The sequence below is a fragment of the Etheostoma spectabile genome, chromosome 4 (genome assembly GCF_008692095.1).
Source record: "Etheostoma spectabile isolate EspeVRDwgs_2016 chromosome 4, UIUC_Espe_1.0, whole genome shotgun sequence".
Classification (NCBI taxonomy): Eukaryota; Metazoa; Chordata; class Actinopteri; order Perciformes; family Percidae; genus Etheostoma; species Etheostoma spectabile.
In genome coordinates, this window is record NC_045736.1 from 33,770,350 (window position 1) to 33,784,179 (window position 13,830).

Sequence of the window (13,830 nt, forward strand, 5' to 3'; positions counted from 1 at the left end):
GTAAAAAACGTCTTTATTCAACATTTTTCATACGGTTTTACTACTGTGATAGCACTTTTCTAATGATATAAATTCCTGCAACTCATAGACGTTATTGCTTTAGCTTGCAACCGAACGATATTTACTTGCATACCTTTTAATGTAACGTTGAGAAATGCTCTGAATATTTAGAAAAATATATTCAAAAGGTATTTCACAAAGAAGTTTTCCACAAAATGCATCCATTCCAGGGATGAATGAAGACCATGAGTACAGTGAAGTTATCAACATGACGCCTGGACTGATTAAAAAACAACACTAAATAGGGACATTAAGTGCAGCTTGGTGTATTAAAGTTCTGCAGAACTAAGAAGTGGGCCTAAGATTGTTAAGAGACTAATAAACCTACCTACATTATTGTTTTTGTGCTGACAAGGTCATTTAATTTCTTTTAATCTGAAAGGACAGTTTGGCTAATCGTTGACACAAAAGACAATGACAGGTGTTAAAGTAGCAAAAGCACATACAATGATGACCACCTATCTTACCTGAGGAGTAACTTCTTTGCTCTGTACTGCATCTTAGAAAACAGATCTATCAAATCCGCTATTTCTCGTTTTTCTGACCGACAGACCGGAGGTTGGGTAGCCGCGACCGAGGAGGGGGAGGGCGGCCATCATAGCGCCTCGACCCGCGGTGGTGGCCTCAGCCGAACTCGACCTCCTTCAAACACCGCAGAGCTGCCTTTGGAAGGGAAGGCCGAACAGGCCATTCCTTCCCAGCCAGCTTCTTCCTGACTGCCCGCTTGGGGGGCCGGAGCAGGGGAGTCTTCCTGAATTCAGGGCACCGGCGAGCTGTTCCACTCTCGAACACAAGCGTCGGCCAGCCCGCACAGGCAGCCGATGACACCACGGCTGCTGCTATCGGAGTTAGCACAACAAGCTAAACGGCTAGTTCAGCTTCCAACTATAGTTGAGGGTTTGCGTAACTCTAACTACCAGTATAGCTACTCATTTGCAGACCTCTGTATTCCTCCTTGATCAATCACCACTGTTTGTTTTGCGTTTTGGACATAAGCGATTGCCGATTCTCAGCACCAGCCGATCGAACTCTGGTCCGCTGGAGTCAGAAAATCTTCAGGATCCTTCAAGGGCCTGCTCACGTTCCCCCAATGTTACGTCTTCATGTCTCCTTAGTAACACGGCGATGGCGATAAAGGATTAAAGCTATACAAGTCAGTCGTGTGGCTGCGTGTCCGCAGTGGTGCATATGTGTGTGTGATGAAAGCTCCAGCAGTGGTGTTGCAATATGTGTACTACAGTCGGAAGGTACACCAGGCGGTAAACAGGAAGCTGACACGAGTAGCTACGTCACACAGCCACCCCCTTTATGACGTTTGTTGTGAACTCGGGTGTTTTGGGCGAATCCATTTCTTGTCTTACCCCTACCCCTTGCCCCTTACCCATACCCTTGGCGCTTGAAACCAAGGGGTAAGTGGTAGGGGTGAAAACATACCCTATGAATGGGACCACCACTGGTGTACATCACCATGCAGTATTGATCACAAAATTCCAAGATTGCGTCTCTTGTCTTGACGTGTGGTTTGGACCAGTGTCATATGCAATGTATAGACTTATATTGTATTTATTTATAGGTATTTATGTTGACTTTGGGTGGGGCAGAGGCAGATGTTTTATCTGTGTAGTATTTTCATATCTGTTGCAATACATATGTGTACACATGGATCATGTATACATAGGCCTACATTACAACTGTATACATGGGTGTGTTGTGTATCGTTTCAGTTTCACCGTTTTGAATGTTCATTAATGTTAGAAAACAATTATGTTAACAAAAATCTGTCTTTATTGCCAATAAATTAAACTTAACAGGCAAAAACAGTTACATAAAATATTAGAACAAAAATTACATGTCACAAACAATAAAAAGGCTTCAAATGTTAAAAATAAGAAGAACACAAGACCACAAACGAACAATAACTACAGCTATTCTGATATTCACTGACCAGTCTGATGGCTGTGCCAGTAACCACCCCCCCCCCCCCCCTCATATTCATCAGGTGTCCCGTATCAAAACTAACAACAATATATAAGTGAGGAAAAGGAATTCATTACAAAGATTACAATAGTACAGTACTATGCAAAAATAATGGTACAACATGAAACACATGATGTAGGAAACTTCTGCTTGTTTTCGCCCCAAATGGACCAGCTGCTGTGTCTCCTGTGATATAGGACGGGATTTGTAAAGCACGTAGCTATGTATCATAGACAGTTAAGATTTATAAACAGTCTATGCGATGTATACAGTCCATTCAAGGCAGAGGAAATGCGGGGACTGGTGTGCAATCAACGTTAATTTAGCGGTAGCGATTAGCATAGCAAGCTAGCAATTTTTAAAAGTTCAGTTAAGAAACATGGTTGCAAGGTATACATGCACAAAACATACTGTCATAACTTTTAAATCAAATATTAAGCCGGAAAATACTACTTTATGGGTCTCTCTGGGCGATGCGGCAGCCATTGTGGCCTGTTGCACAATTTTATCCTACCCCCTGTTTCAAGTTAGCTCGCATCCTCCCTAGATTTTTTCATCACTGTCTATGGTTTCAGGGCCATGAACCCCTTACCCCTCGATCACAAAAGTATTGCACACCACTAGGTTCCGCGTGAACGCGCAAACCAAAGGGGAGGGGTAAGGGGTAGGGTAAGTAGAGAAATGAGTTTCAGCCATTGCTCAAATGCATAACTCGCGCCATTAAAATACTATTTTCGTGTGTATATGCGCAGCCGTTGCTGAGATACCTTCGCAAGGCAAGGCCAGGCAAGGCAGCTTTATCTGTATAAGACACCTTCAGCAACAGGGCATATCAAAGTGCTTTACACAAAATCATTTAAACAGATAAAAACACAAGTACAACACAGTTAAAAGTCATAAGCATAAAATCAATAAGACACAGAATAGACAGTTAAAAACAATAGAAACATTAGGACACATAAAAACAATAATAAAGTTACAGTGATGCAGCATAAGAAAGAAAATGAGCAGTCATTAAAGAAAGGCAGCATCAAAAAAGAAAGGTCTTCAGCCTTGATTTAAAAGAACTGAGATTAGCAGCAGGATCTGCAGGTTTCTGGGAGTTTATTCCAGATATGAGGAGCATAGAAACTGAAAGCTGCTTCACCTGTTTAGTCTGATTCATGGGGACAGAAAGTAGACCTGCCCAGATGACTGAGAGGTCTGGGGGGGTCAAAGTGTAGTAGCAGATCAGAAATGTATTGGACCTAAACCGTTAAGGGATTTATAAATAGCAAGGCTTTGAAATCACATTATTTGAGACACAGGAAGCCAGTGTAAAGATTCAGAACTGGAGTGATGTGATCCGTCTCCTGGTTAGTGAGACCCGAGCAGCAGCGTTCTGAATCAGCTGCGCTGTCTGATTGGTTTTTTATGGAGACCTGCAAAGACCCCGTTACAGTAGTCAAAGTCTACATGAAGATGAAAAGCATGGACCAGTTTTTCCAAGTTGAACATAAGTCCTTTAACCCCTTGATATGTTCTTAAGGTGATAGTAGGCTGACTTTGAATTGTCTTAATGGGCTGTTAAAGTTCAGGTCTGAGTCCATGACTACACCAAGATTTCTGGCTTTGTCTGTTGTTTAACATTGTGTTTGAAGCTGAGCGCAGACTTATACGTTCCTCTTTTTTCCAAAAACACTACCTCAGTTTTCTCATTAATTTGCAGAAAGTTCTGGCAAACAGTCGTGTAATTTGTTTGATGCAGTAGTCAGTTTTTGTATTGGACTATAGTCCCCTGGCAGATAAGGTTATGTAAATTTGGTGTCGATCTGCATAACTATGGTAACTTATTTTGTTTTTCTCCTAATCCTGAGCCAGTGGACGATGTAGATGTTAACAAGAAGAGGCCCAGAATGGACCTTGCGGAACTCGCACACGTCATTTGTAAGCTCAGATGCAATAATACTATTGACACAAAGTAATCCCTATTCTTTAGGTAGGATTCAAACCAGTTAGTACTAAGCCAGAAAGTCCCTACCAGTTTCCAACGGTCTAGTAATATGTCATGGTCGACCGTGGTCAAATGCAGCACTGAGATCAAGTAATACTAAGATTGTAATTTTGCCATTATCTGTGTTAAGGTGGATGCCATTAAAGACTTTGACAAGAGCCGTCTCAGTGCTGTGGTGTGGTCGGAACCGACGGAAAGGTATAAAACTTCGCAAGTCTACCATGCCAGTACATCATCGAAACTGTAAGCGTTCTAATACTAACAAGCGCAATTTTTTGCTTTGCTTAAAAACAATTATATGATTTTTAAAATGTTGACGCAATTTAATTTAATCAAACCAACAAGTTACTCAAGTCTTATCTTTTAATTAAGTTCCCTTTAAGTTATTGACTCGACGACATGACATCATTTGAATGAGTTGAGTGCGGACACTAATAAAGGGGAGTTCTGCTGGAATACTTGTATGATTTAGGGTCAGTTGCTGTCACACTAAAATACTAGAAAGAATGAAAGTTTTGGAAACGAAAACAATGTCCTAAAAATGTTACTGAAATGAATGGTCAAAATGGCCCACTGTCAGGCCCTGTGACATCAGGCCCTGTGTGATAGGTCACATCTATGCAGCAAATTTGCTGTGCTCACTCAGAAGGAATCACTGCACATGGCAGGCATTTTAATGACATTTTGAACATTTTTGGAGGCTAAAACATGTTTAAAAACTTGCCCGTTTAAGCCTGTTGGGTGCTAACTCTAGCAGGAGATACACTGTGTAGTGTTACAGTGTGACAGTACTGATTGTTTCATTTTTCTCTCTAATGACAGCACTCAGATTTACAGACACAGAGCTACATGTGGGATTGAGGGGGAATTGCTCCTTTAATATCTGCTGTGGCTGATCGGAAACCGAGCTGTTAGAGAGTGAATGGCCAGCCCCCTTGGCCTGGATCCCAGGTAACAGAGCACGACACACAGGGAAAAAAGGAAAAGGATAACAAGCAGGACAGGGACACAACAGCCGACCAAATCACTAGTTTAATTTAGATTATAGATTTGTAAATCCCCTTGGAACCACACATGAAACCACACAACACAACCACCACAGCTACAAATAATCTTAATTTCAGTTAATTACATGTAATATGTATGTCCTTCCAAATAAAAGTCTAAATAGCAGTCTGCTCACTGCACAATCACAATGTAATTCTAATGTGTTTGTGTGAAGACTTCACTGTTCATATCAGTCAGGAAAGAGATAGGGGAGGATGGATTCATATTTTAGGAAACATGTTGAGCTTGTGTAAAGAGTAGTTTGCTTCTACAGTCTTTTAATATGTCAGTCAGTAACAGAGCCTCAACACAGCAGCAAATGTCATTTTATTGTGAAAATCTTCTCCTGTTGCAGCCCTTCCTGCTGCTTCTGACAGGTGGCGCTATGACTCATCCAGGGAACAGTCACCTGTGCACCCCTGATTACCTAACGGTGGCGGAGTCAATAGGGTCCATTAGGTCAATGTGTGTATTTCCACGGACTGCGGAACAGCTGCGGAAGTTTGCGTCCCGACTCCGTCACAGCTCGGCGATCCCCATCCCTCCAGAGCTGATCCACAGAGCTTCTATTTTTCAGGATGCGTAGAGCTCCGCAGAAATTCAGCCCAGGCAGTGTGCAGGACGGAAAGTGAGCACATAATAGAAGAAACAACAAGTCTGTCTTTTGTATCTCAGGGTTTTCTGGCTCTGAATAAAGTGGCAACAATTTGGGAAAAAGCAATACAAAAGATTAGAAAACAGAGCTAACCTAAATCTAACCCCTAACCTAACCCAAATATGCAAATTACAAAAAAAAGGACAGCCTTTGTCCGTGAAAACATCCAACACATTTCAGGGGATTAAGATAAAACTTTCTTATTGGATATCAGTGTTGATTTGAAAAAAAAAAAAATCTTGGAATGTCACTTTTGGAGTATCTCTGCGTCATTCAATCAATAAAAACGAAAAAAAAAGGAAATCCTGCCTACGCTAACTTCAAACAAGCCTCAAAAACAGGCTTTTTCATCTCGAAAACATACCAAATGTGAACACAGCTTCTTGTGCACGGAGTCATTCCATCGACTACTGTTACAGGGAGGTATGTGACATGGGGAAGCTGTGAATGAACATGATGGCAGGCAACTCATTGGAAAAAAACCTGCAAGACGGTTTGAATGAACAACGTAGGAAACTAGCGGACCCGGATACCAGTCGAGACTCTGGCATCCTGAAGGAGGGAGAAGGGCAAACCAGTGGAGTTCATCAACAAGCTATTTCAGCTTGCTCCGTGCTGAAACTTCCAATCTGGTGGTCATGGACCGGAAACCGTCACTGGGCCCTGGGGAGCGCGGAGCTCTCCCACGGCTTTCATCGTCACATCCATTACTGTCAGACCGGAGTCAGAGGTCAGAGTGTTTGATGGGTCCGCAAGACGTGCAGGTTGGCCGGCCTCACCTACGGTTTTCTTCACCCAGTCAGTTTCACTGTGACAGTTGATGGTGCACCAGGATCTTCAACATCCCAGATGAAGGGATCCACTTCTCCATGATATGAAAAAAAAAATTTTGAAAATGTCAAAAAAAACTGTAAAGAACTATCAAATAATTCACACAAAACTCAAGCCTAAACAACATCAAAACACTGTACCCGGATAAACCAGGCATCATAAAACTCATGAAGTGCTAGACCAAGCCCTAAAATAGCAAACAAAACTAAATTGACAGATGACAGAGGATGTCATCTTGTTGAGAAATAAAGCTGTAAGTCATAAAGAAAAAAAGGCAGACTTCTTTCTCACTAAAATTAAATCATCAAATGGATATTGTAAATAATAAGGAACCAGCTAAGAAAAAGGACGGGCGATCACCCCGAAGAAAAAATATATTGGAAGTTAAAGTAAATAAACAACTAACAAATTAGAGGGGTTGTAGCAGAGGCATTCAATCGCCATTTATTTTCTGTGGCAAACTAGCAAATGGTTTTACACTGAAAACACAAACATTGCTTCAGCTTTTAGTTATGAAGCCCACAGTATCAGAGGTATCACACATCATTAAATCACCAATCAGCATGTAAAGATATTTTTGTAGGAACACAGTGATGCTCAAGGAGTTCATCACATCAGTCACATGGCTCATTGCCAAAATTATCAACCTGTCTTAAAAAACATGTTACCAAGCATGTGGAAACCAGTAATCATCTTCAAAAGTGGTGACCTCATTCCATCTAAAAACAGACCAATCTGTATATTGCCCGCAGTTACTAGGTTGAAGAGAAAACTGACAGCAAAAAAAATATTAAACATTAAATAGTATACATATTCACCCTGTGCAGTTTGGCTTTAGAGCAAATATTCCACCTTGACTGCGACTGCTTCTTACTGAAAACAGAGCTCTGTTGGACAGAAGTGGGGTGGGGGTGCCTGTTCTTGGATCTCAAGAAGGCCTCAACACTCAATTACAAAGTTTTGCTGATGAAATATGCAGTTTCATATATTCGTCAAATGCTCTTACATGGATTAGGGTTAGGTTAACCTCTCCCCGATCGATTTCCCCCTTGTGAGTTTTTCCAGTTCTGTTTCCGTTTTAACTTTCTTTTTCTTGGACCTTTTTGGATTTGCTTTTGCATTTTGCCTCCCTGTGTTTTTTGCACTCTTGGTGTAAATACATCCTCTGTTTAACTTATTCCGCCTGCCTGCCTCATCTTTGGTTTGGGTCTTCCCTTCCCTAATCACCCAGATTTAAATATTTAGAGATCAAAATACTTCCCAATTAGAAAATAAATTTCTACAAATTACAATGATAATTGAATCATTGGAAGCATAAATATTGAAGATGAATATTTGCCTTAATTCATGTATCTATTCCAAAACATCCCTTTGGCGCCACCTCCTGGACTGTTTGAAGATTATTCAGGAATTATTTGGAACAATAAATGCCCTCGGTTTGTCTTCTTGTCTTTGTTCCATTTGCCACTGGAGGGGAAGATGTTCCTGTATTGTGTACTATTAACTGCACAATTAAGAACAATAACGTTGTATTTTTCCTCCTTATCCTAACATTTTTTCAAACCAGGCTCAAAGGAACAGGATTAAGGACGTTATCTTAAAACTACTTCAATAGAACTGGTTGTGAGCACTTACATAAACTCTGTCAGACTAAATAGGTTTAATAAATCTCCATGATAGATGATTTAAATGCAGAGAAGCTCAGGCATCATTGTGGATTTGTGTTTGGGAGTGCAGCATATTAGAGACTTTTGGGTGAAAGTGACTAAATTACAAAAATAATTCTATCCTTGATATTCCTTAGATGCAAAATTATTTTCCTACACCTATATCCAAACTGTCCTTAAACTAATCACCAATCACTAGATTTTGCTATATTACAAGCTAAAAGATGATAGCTCTTAGCTGGAAAAGTCTAATTCACCAGTTATGGAGCTTGGATTATTCTATGGCACAATGTAGGCCCTGGAAAAAAAATACATATTTTATGAAAAACTAATATATGTACATGAAGAATATGGAAGCCATTATACCACGTTATCAACATATGGGGTCATTTATAATAATAAAAATAAACATATTTTATTATAATGCCCTTTACATTCACAGGAAATCCAAAGGGCTAAAAGTTCAAATTATTTTAACGTTATTGTGCAACATTGCCCCTATTTTCACCTGTTGCTGAGTAACGCCATTAACATCCCATATTTGACTTGAACTTTTATATTTTTTTTATACTTTTAATATTTGAACTTTTAGCATTTCCACAGGAGGCGTAGATTTACTGTCTTATGCAATGTTTTTAAATAAATAATTATAAAGCGGAGGGAGCCAACTCGTAGGGATTGGCACCGCCAATAAACTTGAATTTCTGAAATATCGCGCTTTTCTTGTGGTCCAAGTCCTTCCCTATAAGCTTGCGCGGGTGATGCTTTCTGTTGTTTAGACATTGCTACATCACTTAAAGTATCCAAAGTGCTCAGCACTCCATTATACTGCTACGAAGAGCTTGCTACAGGTATGCTACATTCAGAGGCCATGGGATGTTAATGTGCGTTACTCAGCAACAGGTGAAAATAGGGGCAATGTTGCACAATAACGTTAAAATAATTGAAATTTCAAAGAACAAGTGAATTAGCTGTATGTGTGAAACATCCACACATCCATTTTGTTGGTGTTGGATTTAGAATAGGTAAAATTGTGTGATTAATTGTGATTAATGCAAGTTAACTCTGACATTAATGTGATTAATAGCAATTAAGTATGTAATTGTTTGACAGCACTAGTAAAATGCAGATGTCTTTGTGCATTTTGGATTTTAAGATATATAAAGTAGATTTTAGTCATGTAAATGGGGATGTTAAATGAAAACATTTTTCCCTATCAGGAGTGTGAGCTATAATACAGTTTAATAGATGTGGTTGTGACAAGATATACACATGCTTGGGCACAAAAAGGGGTTAAGATAGAGGTGGACAAGATGTTACAAAAGACTAAGTGAAATCAACTTGGGATTCAGTGTTCTGAAATTAAATAATAATTCACCCTTTCAAGCATTTAAGTAGATGCACTCATGTTATCATAATCCATTACTTTACAGTGTTTTAAGGCAACTGGTTTGCTCAAAGTTTTTTAACTGAATTGACACATCCAGGTTAAAGTTCAGAGTTTTGTGGAAATATTAACATTGCAAAAGTGAAAATATGTTAATAGGCTATTATCTTACCATATCACCTTTTGTCCTCCTGTTTCTGCTGTTTCTCACCACAACACACACACACACACACACCACACACACAACACACAACACACACACACACCCACACACACACACAACACACTGTGACAACTTGGGAGAGATCACCATTTGCATCAGCTTTTCTTAAGCAGGGAAACCGCCCCTTCAACACTAATTTCTTATTTCCAGGTGAGCGACAAAAGAGAGGGAGAGTCCTTCCTAGTCTGAGGATTAAGTGGACCGAGACGAGGTTAGCAGTAAGTAGGGTCGTGGAGCTCAGCTCAGTTGCGGCAGTGAAAGTAAATGTGCTTTATTGCTCAACATAACAGTTTGTCTAGATCGCTGCTGACGGCTCCGTAACCCTTGCCTGACCGACCAGCTACCTGGAACTCCGGATCACGCCACATGAGCCGCTCCCACTCTCCGCTGCTCACTGGCGTCGCTCTTCCACCCATTTCTCTGCTAAACCCGGACTGGATTTCGGACTGACTAACTGACTACGTGACTGACTGATAGAACAAATATCTGTAAGTGTGGCCATTCTTACTTTACATGAATGTCGTTACTTTGTTGCATGCACGGTCGGACTTAAAGATACAGTGAGACCAACTGATTAATTTTTCTGTTTTGCTCCAAAAACAAACTAAGATTTAAGAAAACCGAGGTGGAGTTTCACGTAGCATTTTGTGGAATTTCTTTTCACTGGATTATTGGACAATACAGTTTTTCCGTGGGACTTTTCTGATTGTTGCTTAAGCTTTTGTGTCAAATATATGAAGGGAAGCAATATTTTTATAGCACATTCAGCAACAGAGCCATTCAAAGTGCTTTACAAAAAACAGTTAAAAGATAAAAACGGATAAAACAAGAAAAACGTTACAGTGCAGTATAAGAAAAACATTAAAGAAATGAACAACATTTAAAGAAAGGCAACATAAAAAAGAAAGGTATTCAGCCTTGATTAAAAGAACTGAGAGTAGCAGCGGATCTGCAGTTTTCTGAGACGGGTATGGCTGCAGCCTGGAGCGTCCATGTCATCCGTCCCATCATGCGGTGTTATGCGGAGGTGTGGTCCAACGGTAAACGAGGGTCAAAATTACAATATCGCGATAATTTTCCAGATGGAGTCACGGGTAAATTCGTGGCCACATTTGTGCAATCAATTGAAAAACGTTAAACTGTTAAAGTAACAATTGTGCATAGTCTACATGTAGTTTGCATTTCTGATGTTATAGTTGTGTTGTTCCATATAACGTAGTATCTGATGAAACCTGCATCAGCGACGCAGCCGTTTCTGCCAACTAACGGCAGGACCCTCTGAGGAGGGATAACAATCACGATCTGCACACACAACAAGACTACAAAAATAAACATGTTACACGCTTTCCAAGACTTTTAATTGTATATACAGCAGTGCTGTCGGTCTTGGGACCGGGCAGAATGCTGTCGGGTCTCTGGGACCGGGGCAGAATGCGGTTCTATTTTTTCTACTGCTCGGCCTTCGGGTCTCTGGGACCGTCCTGCATTCAACTGCGTATCTCTGCTGCCACGGTCTTGGGCCAGGATGCGATTGAATTTCTTCCACTTCCGCCAGCGGTTTCTTGTATTTTGTGTGTATTGTATGAAGGGGAATTTTTTTTTAAACAAAACCAAATGCTTGGAACTCGTCGGGGGAGAGACGGAGGATACCTAATTAATTATTAGTTTGCCTTCATCTGCATTATTTTAGAGACGGACTATATTTTAAATATTAAAAAACCACCATATATATTCATTAGCATGATAGTGACGTGAGCGTACTTTGAAAAGTAAGAGAGATATAGTAGTATTCCAGATGCAAGCTTTTATTTTGAAAAGTAGAAACTGGGATGGCAGAAGGATTTTTTTTGTTGCCTATATCTGCTTATTTTATAGACGGACATATATTTAAGTGTTTTTTATTCATTAGTATGATGTCTGCATTATCTTATAGACATGTTTAGTTAAAAAAACAAATATTTTATTCATTTATGATTGCCGTTACGGCAATCATATAAATAATTTATAGCTTAGAGCTTTAGAGCTCTGGAACTCACTCCACACCGACCTCGCAACATCAACCTCCCCTCTGTTCAAAAATAGACTAAAAACCCATCTGTTCCAGCTCGTTATGTAAATACACTGGTCCTGTTTGTTTTGTTTGTTTGTTTTGTTTGTTTGTTTTTGTTTTATCTGTTTTGTGATTACTAATTACACTTTATGTTCCCTATATCGTCTTTTATTCTCGTAAAGCGTCCTTGAGTGTTAGAAAGGCGCTGTTAAATAAAATGTATTATTATATTATTATTAAAAAAAATTATTCTCGATTTTGCATTTTTGACCCTCTGAATTTACCGTTGGACACGCCTCCGCAGAGACGAGGTCCAGCTCCAGGCTACAGCCATATACCTTGAGTTTTCTGGGAGTTTATTCCAGAGATGGAGCATAAAAACTGAACGCTGCTTCACCCTGTTTAGTTCTGACTCTGGGACAGAAAGAGAACTGGCCAGATGACCTGAGAGGCTGGGGGGGAGGTCATAGTGTAGTAGAAGATCAGAAGTATTTGGCTCTAAACTGTGAGTGATATCATTTTGAAATCAATTTTTGAGGCCAAGGAAGCCGTGTAAGGACTTCAGACCTGGAGTGTGTTATCCGTCTCTTGGTCTTAGTGAGGACGGGGTGATGTGATCCAGTCTCTTGGTCTTAGTGAGGACTCGAGCAGCAGCGTTCTGAATCAGCTGCAGCTGTTGTTTTTTTTTTTTTTTTTTTTTTTTAGGGAGACTTGTAAAGACCTCGTTACAGTAGTCAAGTCCACCGTAGATGAAGCATGGACAAGTTTTTCCAATCTGTTGACACATAGTCCTTTAACCTTGATAAATTCTTAAGGTGAATAGGCAACTTTGTAATTGTCTTTACAATTACAAAAATGTGGCTGTTAAAATCAGGTCTGGTCCATGACTACCACAAGATTTCTGGCTTTGTCTGTGTTTTTAAAATTGTTGTTTGAAGTGAGGCGCAGACGTTTAATCATTTCTCTTTGCTCCAAAAACAATCACCTAGTTTTTACATTTAATTTCAGAAAGTTCTGGCACATCCAGCTTGTAATTTGTTCAGTGCACTTAGTCAGTTTTTGTATTGGACTATAGTCCCCGGCGATAACGTTAGTAAATATGTGTCGTCCACATAACAATGGTAACTTATTTGTTGTTTTCCATAATCTGATTAGTGGGAGCATGCAGATGTAAACAGAAGAGGGCTCAGAATGGAGCATTGGGGAACTCCACAGTCATCTTTATGTGGATGTCACCTAATGGACAAAGTAGTCCCTATTCTTTAAGTAGGATTCAACAGTTAGTACTCAGGGAGAAAGGCCAACCAGTTTTCAACGGTCTAGTAATATGTCATGGTCCTCAAATGCAGCACTGAGATCAAGTAATGCTAAGACTGAAATCTAATATTACTAAGACTGAAATTTTGCCACTATCTTATGGAGTAAGAACACTACAAAAAGTGTATGCGGAACTTATGTATTATATTCGTATTTAAATTCATATTCGTATTTTTATACATTTGTGCGTAAATACATGCACGCAAAATTGGTTTTCATACATGTGTTTTTTATGTGAGTGTGATCTATAAAGCTATGACTGTAACATTCATGAGTACAACTCTATTTCTACAACTACGGATTCTTGAGTGTGAACACAATTCAAGTTTACGGGTACGAGTAAAAAAACAGTTAAAATGACGTCACTGCAGTCCCGGCCAGGGTAATCAAACCTCGATATCATTTAATGCGCATGCGTCACAGGTGAAAAATAGCTAACCGACCGGAGGCTTCTAGCCCAGGCTCAGCATACAGGTAAAGTAAAAAACGTCTTTATTCAACATTTTTCATACGGTTTTTACTACTGTGTAGCACTTTCTAATGATATAAATTCCTGAACTCATAGACTATTGCTTTAGCTTGCAACCCGAACGATATTCTTGCGTTAATTAGTTAAGATACGA

The 13,830-nt window shown here is 39.8% G+C and overlaps 1 protein-coding gene across 3 annotated transcripts in view; it reads left to right on the top strand.

Annotated features, from left to right (window-relative positions):
* zgc:103559 overlaps positions 1-13,830 on the top strand; it is a 93,980-nt gene that overhangs the window by 39,965 nt on the left and 40,185 nt on the right. Inside the window, exon 1 of one of the 3 annotated variants that reach the window (XM_032514577.1) lies at positions 10,280-10,328. The exons of 1 other annotated variant lie outside the window; for it this stretch is intronic. The gene's annotated coding sequence lies outside the window, so the exon portion shown is untranslated. Of the gene's footprint in view, positions 1-10,279; positions 10,329-13,830 lie in introns of those variants that run through there. One more of the 3 variants, XM_032514579.1, reaches the window with a different exon arrangement.